Source organism: Lissotriton helveticus, chromosome 1_1 (genome assembly GCF_964261635.1).
Source record: "Lissotriton helveticus chromosome 1_1, aLisHel1.1, whole genome shotgun sequence".
Taxonomy (NCBI): Eukaryota; Metazoa; Chordata; class Amphibia; order Caudata; family Salamandridae; genus Lissotriton; species Lissotriton helveticus.
Window position 1 is genome coordinate 301,336,104 of NC_136057.1, and position 18,374 is coordinate 301,354,477.

Below are 18,374 nucleotides of genomic sequence, written 5' to 3' on the forward strand. Positions count from 1 at the left end.
GGGAGGTGTGGCTCTTCCCAAACTGAGTCTGTATTATGAAGCGGCACAACTAAGGGTAATAGCGGAGTGGTCCATAAGAGAGTCAGATAAACACTGGCTACATATGGACAGGGCAATAGCGGGAGAATGATTTGGGATATACTTTGGAAACACGAGAAGGACCGGGAACCAAATGTATATCTGAGCACAAAAACAAGGACCACCCTTAAGATATGGGATGATATTACTCAAGAGCAGGGCTCGATGATGTTTTCCTCGCTGTACCCTCCAATTCACTTTAACCCTGAATTCCCCATGGCACTGTGAGAGGGACTCTTTGACACCTGGAGGGACATGAGGGGGCTTCCTCATGTTATCAGATTTCTTTCACAATTATGATATCCGCACATTTGAAAATTGTCAGAGGGACTTTCATCTGGCACCTAGCGAACACTTCCACTATCTCCAGCTAAAACACTGGGTCCTTCATCCGCAGGTCTGGGAGGCGGCCACTCGCGAACTGACTCCCATAGAGACATTTGTGGGGAAGGGAAGCTCTATGAAAGGAGTAATCTCCTGCCTTTATGGCTTGTTATTAACCACCCTACGTGCACCTAGACAACACTACACTTCCTTTTGGGAGAACACATTGAGAAGGGAAATAGTGGCGGTGGAATGGAAACATTTATGGGCTGAAATTGTGAAAAACAATCACTCACTAGACTTACGGGAAGCTCACCATAAAACTCTCTTTCTCTATCCCACCAAATTACTGGAAATATTTCCAAAGGATCACTGACATAATATCGAATACAAAAATATAGGCATTTAAAATATCGACTTCAAAATATCGACTGCAAAAATATCGATGTCCTATCTACAAACAGGTAAGTACAAAAATATTGAATCAAAAATATTGTTTAACAATAATATAGTTAGTCAAAATATCGAATTTTTGTAAATGTCTTAAAAGTAATTTAAAATAAAAGAAATATTAAAAATAATTAACTAAAACATACTTAAAAATACTTAAATAACCTTAAAATGATAAAATAATTAATTTAAGTAAAAAAAACAATTGTATTTTTAAAACATATACATATATATATATATATTCACATAATATTAATTAAAAAAACACAATATTTTTACCGTAGGATAGCGTAGGGGTACAAATTACTATTCCCACTCCAGTGAGTGCAACAGTAGGGAAAGCGTTGGATTTCGTAGGGTAAAAGTTACTATTCCCACTCCAATGAGTGCAACAGTAGGGAAATCGTTGGATAGCGTGGCGGTAAAAATTACTATTCCCACTCCAGAGAGTGCAACAGTAAGGAAAGCGTTGGATAGCGTAGGGGTAAAAATTACTATTCCCACTCCAGTGAGAGCAACAGTAGGGAAAGCGTTGGATAGCGTAGCGGTAAAAATTACTATTCCCACTCCAGTGAGTGCAACAGTAGGGAAAGCGTTGGATAGCGTAGGGGTAAAAATTACTATTGCCACTCTAGAGAGTACAACAGTAGGGAAAGCGTTGGATAGCATAGGGGTTAAAATTACTATTCCCACTCCAGTGAATGCAACAGTAGGGAAAGCTTTGTATAGCGTAGGGGTAAAAATTACTCTTCCCACTCCAGTGAATGCAACAGTAGGGAAAGCGTTGGATAGTGTAGGGGTAAAAATTACTATTCCCACTCCAGTGAATGCAACAGTAGGGAAAGCGGTGGATAGTGTAGGGGTGAAAATTACTATTCCCACTCCAGAGAGTGCAACAGTAGGGAAAGCGTTGGATAGCGTAGGGGTAAAAATTACTATTTCCACTCCAGTGAGTGGAACAGTAGGGAAAGCGTTGGATAGCGTAGGGTTAAAAATTACTATTCCCACTCCGGTGAGTGCAACAGTAGGGAAAGCGTTGGATAGCGTAGGGGTAAAAATTACTATTTCCACTCCAGTGAGTGCAACAGTAGGGAAAGTAAATACTTCATATAATATTTTTAAAAATATACATATTAATATCTATAAAAAATTAATTATAAGTAATTACCAATGTAATATAATATAATGATGAATCAATTAAAAATACAAATTAAAATTAATCATTACAATTATTTACCTATTAATACAAATTAATTACAAATTAACAATTAATTAATTAGCAATTAAAAATTAATTAACAATTAATTCAAAATAAATACCAATAAATAAATGTACATATTTAATTAATTATAATTAAATTACTTCCCACCCTATTCCCCTATAAACCCACAACCCGCTGCAGAATTAAATTACGCAAAAATTAAATAACATAAAATTCATTAATTAAAATAAATTATAACATAAATACACACTTTTCACACATATACTAACATAAAAAACACTATAAAAAATTCGATATTATTAAAAATTCGATAATTTTAATAACCTATATTATATACTTCGATATTTTGACTTTCTATATTTTAAAAATTCGATATTACATTACTTACCTTAAAAACAATATTTTTGATGACTATATTCTGTCCATTGGATATTTTGTCCATTCTCTATTTTGAAGTCGATATTTTGTCCATTCGATATTTTCTACTCGATATTTTGTCTGTTTACCATTTCCGGTGACCTCCGACTTGTGCTGGAGGTGCTGTGGCCAGCTCGGAGACTTTTGACACATATGATGGGACTGCCCCACCATTATGCCCTTCTGGGAAGAGATTCTGGCACAGAGGAAAGATATGTTGGGATACCCAATACCGACCACTGTGGGGGCGGTCCTCCGTGGCCTTAGAGATCCATTGCTACAACACCCTCCTACCATCGTCAGAAACCATGAGCTCAGCATCGTCTCCTATGCCGATGACATTCAACTCATACTCTACCTCACCAAGGAACCCGACATAACCAAGCCGAACTTCAAAAAAGGGATGAAAGCCATCGCAACATAGACGAAGAACAGCTGCCTGAAACTCAACTCAGAGAAAACAGAAATCCTCATCCTCGGCTCTACCCCCTGCACATGGGATGACAATTGGTGGCCCACTGCCCTCGGAAACTGACCCACCCCAACGGACCATGCGAGTAAACTCAGCATCATACCGGACTCATCGCTCACTTTTTTTTTTTTTAATTTGTTTTATTGGTTTCAAAAGTAACAAGAAACATTACAGCGTATAAGAGGCAAAGCAGACAAGAGAAGTCATCGAGGAAGGTAGGTACATAGATTCTGCAAATCAAACAGACTTCAGGTGATGCTCGATCTGACCATGGTGTAATGCCAGGCTTGCGAATGTCACTTGTGATGAGGTACTGAAATTGCATAAGTAAAAGGTGTGAGCATCTTGTAAAGTTCTGTGATAAGATGTTTGTCCGATTCCTTCGTCACGAGCCACTTTTCAAAGACCGTCATGGGCCTACTGATGAGGGGGGCAACATCTGGGTGTGTGAGCCAGTGTCTAATTTGGAAATATTGAAATAAGTGTGGGGAGGCAACGTCGTAGCCCTGAATTATGTCTGACAGGGTAAGGAATCCGTGCAAATCAAAGAAATGGCCGGCAGAGAGGTAGTTGATGCCGCGCCATTGCAAGAACGCCCGAGGGTCATTACCAGGCGGGAAGTCAGGGTTGTCCAGAACAGGGGTGAGTGGAGAAGGGAAGGTGGTAAGCCCTCTTTTGATCACCACCGTGTCCCAGATCCGCATGATAGTGCGAGTGATGGGGGATCGCAAGAGATAGCGTGGTCTATGCCATCGGAGCATGAATGGAATTTTCCAAAGGGATGTGCGTGCCATTGCCTTATCCTGAAAAAGCCAGCGTTTCTCGGACTCTGGTCTGAACCATTCCACCAGGTATCGAAGCTGGGCAGCCTGAAAATATTGGAAAAGGTTGGGGATCCCGAGACCTCCCTCGTCCGTGCTTCTTTAGGACAGTTGTTTGTGTAAGCGCGCTCGCTTGCCCCCCCATATGAAACGGTGGAAGGCAGCCTGTAGAGTCGCAATGGTACCAGCCGGCGGGAGCACAGGGAGAGTCTGAAAAATGTGCAGTATTTTAGGCAGGGCTGACATCTTCACTGCCGCGATGCGTCCCAGCAGAGAAAGAGGCTGCCTGGACCAGCGCGTGAGGTCTGATTGGATCTGGGAGGAGAGGGCCGCATAGTTGAGAGTCAGAGTACATTCTGTGGACGCGGTGAGAGTAACGCCTAGGTATGGGAGGCGCGTGGTCGATGACAGTCCCCCCCCTTAGGCGGGTGTAGGTGGTTGTCGTTGGGCATTGCTGCCCAGAGGCAGGATGAGGGACTTCCCTTTATTTATCTTGAACCCGGAGACAACCCCAAAGGATTCCAGCTCTGCCAAAAAGGCGGGCATTGAGCAATCCGGACGGTCCAAAGCGGCTAGGACATCGTCGGCATATAAGCCTATCACATGGGGTTCCCGGCCGAAGGACATGCCATGAATGGCAGGGTTATCGCGGATTTTTTGCGCCAGAGGTTCAACATACAGGGCAAATAGTAGAGGTGATAAAGGGCACCCTTGCCTTGTGCCCCGCTGAATCTCAAAAGGGTTCGAGCGTAGACCACCAATGCGGACACGAGCTTGAGGATGGTGATAGCAGCTCGCAATCCAAGCCTGAAATCGATCCCCAACTCGGAAACACCGCAAGACCTGTTGGAGGTAGGTCCAGTCCACCCGATCGAACGCTTTCTCCGCGTTGATCGCCAGTAATGCAGAGTCCGAGCCCTGGAAGTGGACTTTATCGATCAGATGAAGTATCCGCTTAGTATTGTCGCTGCATTGGCGGTTTGGAACTAAGCCCGATTGGTCAGGCTCCAGAATCCCGGGCAGGCATGGGCCTAGACGCGCCGCCAGGACCCCTGTGAAGATCTTCAAATGGAGGTTAAGTAGGGATATAGGCCGAAATGCTGAGCAACACGTGGGTTCTTTACCCGGTTTGGGCAGCACGACTATCTCAGCTGCCAGCATGTCCGAGGGGATGGAGCTCGGGCCCTCGAAGGAGTTGAAAAGCCGGGTGAGGATTGAGGCAAGCATACGACCAAAGATCTTATAGAAACCGGCTGAAAAGCCATCAGGTCCCAGGGACTTAAGAGGACGGAGGCGAGAGATAGCGGCGAGTACCTCGTCCACACGGATAGGGGCATCAAGATTGTCCGCGTTATCCTGCGCCAACTCTGTGATGTTCGCTGAGTCTAGGTAGGCACGAGCCTCCCCCGGTGAGACGGAGTCGGCTTTGTACAGGGTGGCATAAAATGTCCTGAAAGCGTCCGCAACTTGGGGGTCACCTGCGATGTCCAGGCCACTGTCGTCAGTGAGGCTAGAGATTTTGGAGCGCTGAATCTTTGTCTTCAGGGCGCTAGCAAGTAATCGGCCCGTTTTGTTGCCGCCTGTGTAGTATGAGTGACGCAGACGTAATGCAGCGAGTTTGGCACGATCTGTGTCTAAGCTGGCTAACCGGGCCCTGGCAGCTTTAAGTTGTCTCCAAATTCGTGGGGCACCCGTGCGGCTATGGATCCTTTCCAGTTCAGAGACCTGGGCTGTGAGGTCATCTCTTTTTGCCTTGCGGTCCTTGGCCTCTGCTGATGCAATGGCAATAAGCTTGCCGCGGACCACGGCTTTCAAAGCCCCCCATAGGGCAGACAGTGAGGTTCGGGGACGTCATTAATGGTTAGGTAATCGGTGAGGCAGGTGCGGATCTGTACGGTGACCTCCGGTCGCTGCAGGAGGGTCTCCCTCAGCCGCCACGTCCCCGGGGTCCGGGCAGACGCAGGAACCTGTAGTGTCAGTTCCACTGCATCGTGATCAGACAACGTCGCCGGGACAATGCTTACATCTTTAAGAGTGGCTAGTAGCTCAGTAGAGCCTAGGTAGTGGTCCAGCCTGGCGTATGTGCGATGAACATGTGAGTAGAATGTAAAGTGTGATGTGTTGGGATGGGTGAGTCTCCACAGATCCACCAGCCCCCTCTCTTGCAACCAGTCTTTACCGGCAGCAGTGATGGAGCCAGTGTCCCCGTATCGGTGACCCAACCTGTCTGTATTCGTATCCATTACCAAGTTAAGGTGCCCTCTGATGAGTAGGAGAGAGGCAGGAGATTGAAGTGATTCCGAGATGGCTTTTTTCAGAAATGTTTCTTGCCCTGAGTTTGGGGCGTAGAGGGAGACAATCGGGAAGCGCTGGTTCCCCAAAAGGAAGTTGTGTGCTAGTAATCTACCCTTGATCTCCCCCGCCTTGTCGCCTATGCTGCCGCGGAAGCGCTTGGAAACTAGAATGGCCGCCCCTGCTTTCTTTGTGGGGAGTGAGGAGAAAAACTGCTGGGGAAAAGCGCGTGAGCGCATCCTGTGCCAGTCTTTGGGTTGGGGATGGTTCTCTTGTAAGAGGCATATGGCCGCCTCAGAGTTTTCCAAGTATGAAAGCACGGCCCTACGCTTAATCGGATTGTTCAGGCCCTTCACATTGAGGGTTAGTACCTTTAAATTAGACTCCATCCCAAGAAGTCAAACGCACCACAAGCCATAGAGAGGCATAGCAAGGTAAACCCGTCTCCAGCAACAAAAGCACATCACCCTGGTGTATCTGACACTGAGACAAGGAGCATTGCAGTCCCACAGAACCCCCTGGCACACTGAGTCCCCCCCTCTGTCCCACCCCCCATCCCTCACCCCAACAGTCCCCTTGTGAACCTCCCCATGTCCTCCAACTCTCTCCCTCCCACAAAGGACCAACCCCTCACCCCCAGCCCCGCCAAACCCCCCCTCCCAAACAACCAAACTGTTAAACTGTCTATTCAGAGTCCAAAGCCATTGTTCCAAAGCTGAACGTTCCTCCAACCCTCCAACCAAGAAAAGACATAGTCCCAGTCCTGTCAATTCACACAGGGCAGTGGTAAGGGTTCTTATAGGGGTCATATCTGATGGCGGTTGTTCCGGCCCCCCACCCGATGCCCCCCCACTACACCAGCGAGGCTCATGCTGTGAGTGATCTCCCTATCATGGGTGTGGGTCATTCGGAGGAAGAGGTCTCTTTGGCCACCTCTGCCACCGCAGTTGCCCGCTCCTGTGAAATGATGGCCGCGTCAGGCTTCAGGTGGTGTGAAGGGAATCGTCTCCGGCCCACCGTCTGCCAGCCTCCTCTGGAGGGCCCCCTGCGAAGCCCTTACTGTTGGCGCATCGGCTTCTTGGTCAAGTCCCAGAAGGGTGCAGGTGTCCGTAAGCGATCGCATTTGATGTAGGGTTCCATTCCATTTAAAGATCAGTCTGAAAGGGTGACCCCAGGAGTAAGGGATTTCTTGATGTCTCAGGAAGTCTGTCGCTGTTTAAACGCTTGGGACTTAGCCAGCATTTCGGGGAGCGTGAAGTGAAGTGAAGTGAAGGGGTTTTGTAAAGCGCGACTGCTGCCCGAAGGCGTCCAAGCGCTAATAATGGAAAGAAAACTATTCTGAGGGTGGGAGGGAGCAGGGGGGATTAGTTTCTAAATAAGAGTGTTTTGAGTTCTTTGCGGAAGTGTAGAAGGGAGGGATTGGCTCTGAGTGGGAAGGGGAGCGAGTTCCAGAGTTTGGCAGCGTTCAGAGAAAAGGACCTGCCTCCTGCTCTAGCCTTTTTGATTCTAGGGACTACGGCGAGAAGTGCATTCGTGGAGCGCAGGATTTTTCCAGGGCAGTAGGGGGAGAGAAGTGAATGATTGATTTTCGGACTTGCTCTGTGAAATGCTTGATGCGATATGCAGAGCGCCTTGAATTTTATTCTCTCTCTGACTGGAAGCCAGTGAAGAGCTCTGATCCCTGCCTTGACTGACTCTCTGCGAGGAATCTGTAAGAGAGTGCGGGCGGCACAATTCTGTGTGCTTTGCAGTTTTTCCAGCACATACTCTGGGGCTCCTAGATATAGAGCATTATTGAAGTCCAGCCTACATTGTACAAGGCCCTGAATGACCACTTGCCTGGCTTCAAAGGGAAGTAATGGAAGGATTTTTTTCAACATTCGGATAATTCCGAAGCAGGTTGCAGCTGTTTTGGTTGCTTGGGTGTTTAATGTGAGTTTGTTATCTAGCCACACTCCTAGGCTTTTTATGTTTTCCTTGGGAGTTGGCATTGGTCCCAAGCTTGAGGGCCACATCTGGTGATAGGTTGTGTCTGGGGCCCCTTCTTCCCTCTGAGGCTTGTCATGTTGCGGCTACCCACCGAAATGGTCCGGGCGGCCGGCTTTAGGTGTTCGGGGGTAGGTGCAGAGGGCTAGCGATAGAGAGCCGAGGTCAGGCCGTGTGCCGCTGGTGGGACGTGCGGTAATTTACTCGGTGTTCTCTGGGCCCAGGCCCATGCGGCAGTTGTGGGTTAGTGGGTAACCGAGCAGCGTGCAGCAGTAGAGCGAGTACCAAGGCCAATCAGCCGCCAGGCAGACCTCCGGTGGTCCCTTGTGTATCCCCAGGGGGGCAGGCCTCCACAGCAGGCTCAGCGCCTATTGGTTCCCCCTTTCCAGGCAGCTGCGTTCCCTCTCAGGCGTCTGGGGCTGTTCCGCAAGGCAGAAGGGCCCAAATGCTGGACCCGAAGGCTCGTGGTCCCGCCCTTGGAACACCAATGAAGTTCGGCCTGGCTGTCATGCCCCCCGAGCCCGCGTCGCAATGCCCGCCTCCGCTCACCTCCTCTCCGTGGTTGGCGCCGTTGCTCCGGCCCCTCAGGCTCGCATTCCCCTCGCTCCGATGGGCCCTGGTCCAGGGGAGGTCCTCCAGCACCAGATTCTTGAGGCGCGGTCACAGGCCCGGCCCGTTCCAGGGTGGTGCGGTGTGGTGCACAGCTAGCAGGGATCACCCCCGCACCACAGGGGCCAACCGGCAAGGTCTCGTGGAGGGCCGCGGTCTCGCGGTCAGAAGGCCCGAAGCCGGGGCCTCGATTTCACCGCACCCGGCCGGACCGCTCCTCACCATGGGCCGGGTCGCGGCTGGTTTCGCCAGGTAGGGGCCCCGCCTCCAAGGCCAGCATCAGGGGGCCGCAGCTGCAAATGCCGCGAGTACCTGGTCACCCTGCCGTTGTGAAGGACAGGGGCGGCAGGAGCACAGGCCGCTAAGCTTCTCGGCGCGGCCACCATTGCTTAGGCCGCGGCCGGGGTTTCTTCACCGTCCGGTGCCTCCCGGGGTTGTGCAGGCACTGCGGAGGGACCACAGCTGTGTTCCGCTGTTGGTGCCGGCAGTTCCCGGTGCTTTAGGGAGACCAGGCAGTGCAATTCGGCGCTTACAGGCGGGATCGGGCAGGGAGCCTCACAGACCTGCGACCGATCACGCCGCCATCCTGGACACGCCCCTCATCGCTCACTTTTAATCGCCTGGTCATTGCCTTCTCCTCCGCATGCTTTAACACTCTCCACACACTATGCAAAACATTCAAATGGATACCCTCTGACTCCAGGAAAACGATCACTCATGTCCTCATCACCAGAAGACTAGACTACGGTAACGCCCTCTACTCCAGAATCAACAAAAAACTCCTCTGCAAACTCCATACCGTCCAGACTGCCGCAGCCAGACTAATCCTCGATGTTCCATGGTACAACCATATCATCCAACCCCTCAGCAACTTCCACTGGCTCCCCTTGAAAGAATAACTTTCAAGCTGCTCACGCACGCCTACAAGGCCCTCCACACATCGGACCACAATACCTCAACAACTTCCTCTCCTTCCATGCCCCCAAACAAACCTCTCCTCAGCTGACCTCTCCCTAGCCACCATCCCACACCTCTACAGGAAGAGAGCGGGTGGAAGGTCCTTCTCCTATCTCACAGCCAAGACCTGGAATGATCTCCCCCTTCACCTCTGGCGAAGCCCGACAATGCACCAATTCAGGAAAGACCTTTAGACCTGGCTCTTCCAATGAATCCACTGGAGCTTCAGGCCCCCCAATGCCTTGAGACCCTAACGGGTGAGTAGTGTGCTTTACAAACCCCTGATTGATTGATTGATTGATTGATTGATTGAATCAGTGCAGCTGAATGAGTACCCACTCAGTTTCTCAGAAGGGGAAAGAAAAATTGACTCAAGTAGTCGGTCAGGGTTGGGAGGGGGCAACAAGGGGATATGCCCTGTTGTTTTATATTGTAGTGAAGAAGGGTTTTCGCTTTCATGTGCAGGGTAATCTTGATAATATAGTGGCTGGACAGAAATACAGGCACATATAATCCATTTTTGTAGGAAGAAACAGGAGAAAGGGAAAAACAAGTAGGAGGTGGAAGAAAAAGAAGGAACCAAGTTAGTGCAGCAAAAGTTGGCATAAAAAGGAACAGTGGAAGGAGCTGCAGTATCAGCTACCACTAAGATGACTACAATGTCTGTGGGATCAATCCTAGGGACCGCCGAACAACAACAACCACACCAGCAGGATCGTGTAAGGGCACAAAGATGTAGTAGAGGAGGATGGGGAAGTATAGGAAGTGACATAATAGGTCCCCAGAGGATGGATCAAACATGTAAATATTGCCACAGATATGGACATTTTATTAAAGGTTTTAGGACTAAAAGATGAGATGAACAAAATGAAAGGACAGATGTTTACAAATCAGCCAGGGAATACAGTAGTGCAGCCGCAGTCAAACCTGCAAATGATATATGTACCTCAGCCACCACCACAAAATGTGCCTCAAGTACAACAAATGCCACCACAGCAAGGTTACCAAGCACCTCCAATGGCATCTATACCTCAAAGTTGACAGGGGTGTGTGATTGTGATAGGAGGAAACCTCCAGGCAAATAATGTGGGAATATATACGCATTGAAGGTGCCAAATAACAGTAGTTCCATGTGTCCAGTATTGTCAGTGATGCACAGGCCAGGTGAGGAACCCATTGTGTTAGTAGCTATCAATAACAAGAGGTATACATTCCTCATAGATACGGGAGCAACCTCATTTTGTATTAGAAAAGGATTCTCTGGGGTGGTGATGAGGGTTCCATTCACTAAACCAGTAAAGATGGAAATAGGAGGGAGGTACATTGGCGGCAGTTTACTATTCTCCCTGGCTGCCCCAGCTAATGTATTGGGGAGCGATATTATGGCTAAATTAAATGTGACAAAACATTTCAACTCTGAAGGTAGTATGGTTTGTTCTACCCCTGGAGTTCCTCCTTCCAGAACCATGGATGTAACAGTTGACTATTCTACTGGAGATCAAATCAGAGCTTGACCCAGTGATTTAGAGCCCTTTAACACAGTGGTATACACAATAATAGCAGAAGCCCCAGACTTACTTGGAAGGGAGGTCCAGTTTCCCAAAGAGTTAATTTCGGGTGACAATGGCAAAATTCTTGGATACCTGACAATGAGTTTACTCTGCAAATGGAGGCCTTCATAATCACACCATGATCATAACCATGCCTTATGGGCATGTGTTATATTTGTTGAGCCAGGTAAAATTGTTAAGGAAATACTGGATGATTAACTGTTTGATGGTGATTCTAAGAAAATAGTTATTGTCTTTCGGAATGACATACCGCTGAAAACAGTATTGGAAGTAAGGACGCCCACTGCACATGGAGCTTTTGATTCTTTCAGGGATGCAGATCTTTCCCAAGTACCAGACACCTTGTGGACTAAGGGTCCTCGTGATATAAACCTTATTCGTACTGCTACTCCATTCAGAATTATATTGAAGGAAGGTGCTATTCTACCTAGGGTGAGACAATATCCCCCTTCCATAACAGCAGATTAGGGCCCCTTTCCATAACAGCAGATTAGGGTCTACTGTACAGGCTAGAGCAAGAAGTAATTTATCCTGGAATGCCTCCTTGTAATAACCCAATTTACTCAGTGACAAAATCCAAGGGCAATACTTGGCATATGGTTCAAGACCTGCGACCCCTGAATGATATAGTGGTAAAAGAATTCCCAATTGTTCCTGACCCTTCCGTTATTTTGACAAATATTCCTCAGGATGCAACATTTTTCTCTGTCATAGATCTCAAGAATGCTTTCTTTAGCATACTTCACCATCCAGATGGTTTTTACTTGACAGCATTCTCCTATTAAGGGACTCAGGGGCATATTACCAACGATTAGTGATATTTATCGCTAACGATGCTTAGCAACAAATTTTTTAACGCTAAGCATCGCCGGAAATTATCGTAGAGATAACTTGCTATTAGCAAGGTTTATCTCAGAAGTGATAAAAATCCTTGCGCTAACTGCCAAATGAGAGATTATCGCTAGAAAACCAACGATAATCTCTCGAAGTTTGGCGTTAGCTTGATGATAAGGGCTCACAAACTTAGTCATGATATCCACCTTCCATAGGATATCATGGCTAAGTCAGGAAAATACCAGGTGTAAAAAAAGCAGTGCTAACCGTGGTTAGCGCTGCTTTTTTTAATCACTAACAGGGTTAGCGAAATCCTTGATAATAGGAGAAATGTCGCTTAACAACATTTCTCCTATTATTTTTCTCTGGAATGCCCCCTTTGCATCTCATTAGAGATGCAAGGGGAAGCGTGGAGAAAAAGGGTGCTAACATGCGAATTTGCGTGTTAGCACCCTGTTGCTGATATGGAGATAATTTTTTCTCCGCTTTCTTGGCTTTTAAAGCCAAAAAAGCGGAGATAAATCCCTTGATAATATGCCCCTCAGTATCTGTATTCTTGTTTGCCTATTGTGAGTCCCCTAGCATTTTCAATAAAGGTGTAAAAAATGGCCTGTAAAAACTTTCAGAGTGACAGTACATTGCTGCAGTATGCCGCTGATATATCAATTTGCAGTCCTACAGAACAACAGTGTAGGAAAGATACAATATATCTTTCGGTTACTCTTGCACAGAGACGATACAAGGTAATGAAAGACAAAGTTCAATATTGTCAGGAGGCGGTCCATTACCTAGAACTGTATTGTCAGCTTCTGGCCGACGAGTAACTCCTGAGAAAGCAGCATCTATATGTCAAATGACTGAGCCAGAAACTGTTTAGATAATGCAGACGTTTCTTGCATCTGGAACTATGTGAGACAATGGGTCTTTGATTACAGCACTTTAATAGTGCCTTTGCTGGCTTCTATTAAACAGGCAAAAGGCATAAACAATAAGGTAACGTAGACACCAGAAATGAAGAAAACCTTACAGAAATTGAAGACTGAGATAACAGACACCCCAGGTTTGGGGACTCCTTATTAGTAGCTGTATCTCTTATGTTATTGCAATAGTCAAGTGATGACAGCTGTTCTTGCACAAAAATATCCCTTAGGACACAAACCAATTGCATACTTTAGTGGACAGTTAGATTCAGTCATGAGAGGACATTATTCCTGTAAGCAAGCTCTTGCCACTGCAGCGTTTTCAATACAGAAAAGCACCCCCATTACCATGGGACACCTTTGATGCTCTATGCAAGACATGCAGTGTTTGCTATCATTTAGAAGGCAAAGTCTACGTTAATTACACAGAGAGTATCAAGATATGAAATGATACTGTCACTACCATCTTGGAAGGTTATGAAGTGTCATTGGGTGAATCCTGTGACACTTTTTGCTCATCCTATATTCGACTCAACACCACACAATGCAACACACATTAATTAATCTAGTCAAGCAACAGAAGATCCTATTCCTGGGAGCATAGTCTATTTTGTTGATGGTTACTCTACTATTGACCAGAACACAGGAGTAAGACACACAAGTGCAGCAGTGGTCATATCACAACAGCATGATTCCTCATTCCACAAAGTAGAGAATTTAACACTGCCAGCACATTATGCTGCACAAGCAGCAGAACTGATAGCCTTGATAATGGATCTTCAGAGTCGAATAGGAAAAGTCATCACAAACTATTCAGCTTATGTAACTACCACTGCACATTCTCGCAATATAAGATGGAACAGGAGAGGCTTCCTTAAGTCAGACAGTTGTCCTGTTATGCATAGAAATCTTTTAGAGGCTTTAATATAGGCACTTGATTTACTACTGGCATTGGTAGTTGTAAAATGTGTGGCACATACAAACGGACAGGATTTTGTGTCCTGAGGTGATGCATTAGCAGACTGGGCAGCTAAAGTTGCAACTAGACACACCCAATCTGTGCCACTAGGCACATAAAATGTCCCTGTTTTAATGGCCCAGACTGCCTCAACATCTGAGTGTGAATCAAACGCTACCACAGGTAATATTTACGCCTCATTATGCTGAGACATTGCGTTTACATCTTCGAGAGTTACAGGAAGCTACTCCATTAGATGAGGAACAGTTTTGGCAGATTAGAGGGTGTTACCAGTCAGGTGATGATTTGATTTATAGACAAATATCTACAGACAAACCTGTGATGTCCCAGACTTTACTTATGATGGCTCTTGATCATCTACATTTACCAGCCCATATCTTGAGAGATCATTTGTCTATGCAAATACAATAAGATTGGTTTGTTTGCAATATATGCTTATCATATGCCTTCATAATTGTACTGTTTGTCAACAATTATCCCACATTGAGGGTGATAAATTATACCTCACCACAACCACAGGGTCCTTTTACAGCTCTTCATCTTGACTTTTTGGGTATGATAGACAGGTGCAATGACTATTGGTATCTCATTGTTGTGGTTTGTCAGTTTTTGTGGCTGGGTGGATGAATAACCGTGGGTCCACTGTGAAACTGTGTCAGCTGCTATGCTTCTGATCCGTGAGGTGATTCCAGAAGGGATAAGATCTGAAAATGGCAGGCACTTTGTTCGTGCAATTTTCACACATCTCACGACAATATTAGAGATAAAGCATATACTATCTTCTGTTTATCATCCCCAGAGCAATGGCATTGTTGAGTGCCTAAATGGCTTACTGAAGAATACGATCAGCAATATATGTGCCACATTGCATAAAATGTGATTGTATTGCTTACCACTAGCACTATTCTCCCTTAGGAACACACCTAGTTCTGATCATCACCTGACACCCAATAAGATAGTGACAGGGAGGCTCATAAATAAATACGCAAAAACCTGTCACAAGAAGTAAGGTACATGGAGAAAGTACAGCTGAAATTGTGGATGAACAACAAGTTCATCTCAATTTCTAAACAGGTAACCAAGGCAAAGAAAATGAGCGCCACCACTGAGGTAAACCTTCCAATTGTACACATAGGCGACAAAATATTAGTAGCAATTTTGTTCGTACATGGAAATAACCAAAGTTTGATGGGCCAGTGATGATTGCAACCCCCTCTACCTTCAAGGTAGATGACAGGTGGCCATGGATCCATCTATCAGATGTTTGGATGAACCCTGCATTATGCCAAGTAATGTCAGTGATGTAAATGGAACAAGAAGGGTAAAGAAGATTCTGACTACAAAAATACTCCCTCCCCCTTCCTTTGCCTTTGAACAATTTTCTGAACCAGCAAAAGGTAAGTTATGTATTTTTTTTCCTTTAGCTTTTTTGTCCTTTCATACTAGCATTTCGACTATTGCTTCTTTATAGTAATGTATATTTTAGTTCTAATATCACACACCGACGAAAAGAACTGTTTACTGTTTAATGTGTCTCATATTATGTGGCACATTGCTGGGAGAAACTCTTCTAACAGAGCTCTCACAAAGCAGCCCTCAGCAACTTCTACCTGCACATCAAGGAAGCCAGGAGAGCGGCTTTCACAGCATGTATGGGTACAACAGCCAACCACACATAATAAGTTTTCAGAATAGTCAAGGAATACTCCAACCCAGCTGCCACAGAAAACAATGCCCACCCCTCCAGGAACTCTGCAACACTCTCTTGGACTGCTTCCACTGCAAGATCGCCACCATCTACAACAACACTGACCCCCAACCTACTGCCCTCAACCCCACAGCCTCAAACTACCAGACCACACCAGCCGAACGATCACCTTCTTTTCTCTGTCACCACACAGACCACCACAGTCATTATGAGTTCTGTCCACTCCGGGGCACCCACCGATCACTGCCCCCTAGGTCCCTTTAACCTCAGAGCAAACCCAATCTGCACAAAACTCACAAGCATTATCAGCATCTCCATCTCCACAGCAGTCTTTCTGGACAGTTAGAAATATGCAGAGTTCAGACCCCTCCTAAAGAAACCCTCAGCAGATCCCAGCGTACTAAAAGATTATCAACCAATCTCCCTGTACCCTCACCCAGCCAAGGTACTCGAGAAGGCCATCAACCAATAGCTCACTGAATACCTGAAACAAAACCTCCTACTCAACACATCCCAATCAAGATTATCCATCAACTATAGCACTGAGATCATGCTGTTCACTGCCACACACGACATGAGAACCCTCCTCTACCATGGAGAGATTATGACCCTGATCCTCTTCAAACTCTCTGCTGCATTCAACACTGTGTCCCACCAAATCCTCATCAACAGACTCTACAACATTGACATACAACATAACACACTCAAGTGGATCGCCTCCTTCCTAACAAGATGCACTCAGAGCATACTGCTGACTCCCGTCACCACCAAGTCCAAAGAAATCATTTGCACATACACCAAGGATAATCCCTCAGCCCCACAGTGTTCAACAACTACATGACCCTCCCTCACAGACATCATCAGATCCCAAGGCCTCAGCATAATTTCATACGCAGATAACACTCAACTCATCCTCTCCCTCACCAAAGACCCCTCCTGCACCAGAACCAACTTCTGTGACGCCATGACCAACGTAGCCAACTGGATGAGAGCTAACTGCTTGAAACTCATCTCCAAGACATCCCCATCATTAAAAAACTGACACCGTACACTGCTAACCCAAATAAATTCAGGCCATTATCCAATATTCACTTATTAGAGAAAGGGCTAGAAAAATGTGTGCATCAACAACTGAGCCAACACATCTCTAAATGTAATCTACTGGACGGCTGCTAAATAGGTTTGAGACCAGACCATAGTATGGAAACTACAATACTTCACATAGTGATGACATCTTTCAAGCTCTAGACCAAGAAAAAAGCTTGTCTCTTAATTCTTCAGGACCTTTCGCCTGCAATCGACACCGTAAACCATGATAAACTGTTAGATCAACTCAGAAATAGGATCGGACTGTCAGGAACTGTCCTTGAATGGTTTAAATCTTTCTTGGAGAGCAGAACGCAAAGATTTTTTCTAAATCAAAAGCTATCATCGCTATCCCCTATTACGGTTAGAGTCAAACAAGGATCAACTCTTTCTCCAACTCTCTTTAACCTCTACATGGAACCTCTGGCTGAAAGACTTGAACACGCCAACTTCTTGTTCCATTAGTATGATGTTGACAAGCGGATTTACATTAAAGTTGGAGGAGATCAAGTCAATGAATCAAGCACTAAAGATGACCATTTATTGACTAACAAGTAATCCGCTTAAACAAAACACGCAGAAAACAGAATTATTTCTAATTTCTCCCCCAAAATCTCTTCAGAAATAAAGGAATGGACAAAACTGATCACCACGCTTAACTGCACCCCGATCTTAGTGAACTCAGCCAAATCACTGGGAATCATGCTGGACAAGAACCTGAACATGTGAAACCACATCAACTTATTGGCTAAACACGCCAGGTTCCACCTGAGTTGCCGTAGAAAACTGAAACCGTTCCTAGAAACATCAGACCTCAAGTTGGCAGTTGAGGTTTTGGTATTTAGAGGAACGAATACGGATGTTCAACTTTATCTGGCCTGCCCAAGATCTCAACAGCTCTGCTAAAAGCTTGTCTCAACGCTGCCCAAGACTCATAACTGGATCTAGAAAATTTGATAACATCTCTCCATACTTAAAAGCTCTGAACTGGCTACCATACGAATCTAGAATACAACTCAAACTGGCCTGTATCACACATAAGGAGCTACACTCAGAAACACTGGCTTATCTAGGTCAGAAAGTGGTAATATTCGGAGGAGGTAGGTACTCCTAGGGCGCAGAAGATCTTGGACCAGATGTACAACCAAGACAATTAGCGACTCGCAAATTGCGCTCGATTGCGAGTCGCAATTTGTGAGTTGCAAATTGCCATGTGCAACAGTATCTGAGACTCTGTTTGCAATTTCCCAAGGGGTCGCAAATTGCACACCTCATCAATATTCATGAGACACTCGCAATTTGCTACCCCATTGGAAATGGCTGGCCATCCCATGGATGGTTGCCTGCTGGGCTCAGTAGACCTCAAAGTCTGGTACTGCTTATGAAAAAAGCAGTTTTTAAAAAAAATGCAGCCCGTTTTCTCTAAAGGAAAACAGGATGCATTTAAAAAATAAAAACGAAACTTTTCAGTTTTATTTTTTAAGGGCAGGCAGTCATCCCTGGGAACACAGCCTGCCCTTAAAAATATTTTTAGAGCCAGTCACAAAGGGGAACGGTCCCCTCGGGACCTCTTCTCATTTGCGAGCGGTTTACCACCCTTCTCTGAAGGGTGGTAAACTGCAACTGTTTTGTGACCGCAATTGCGGTC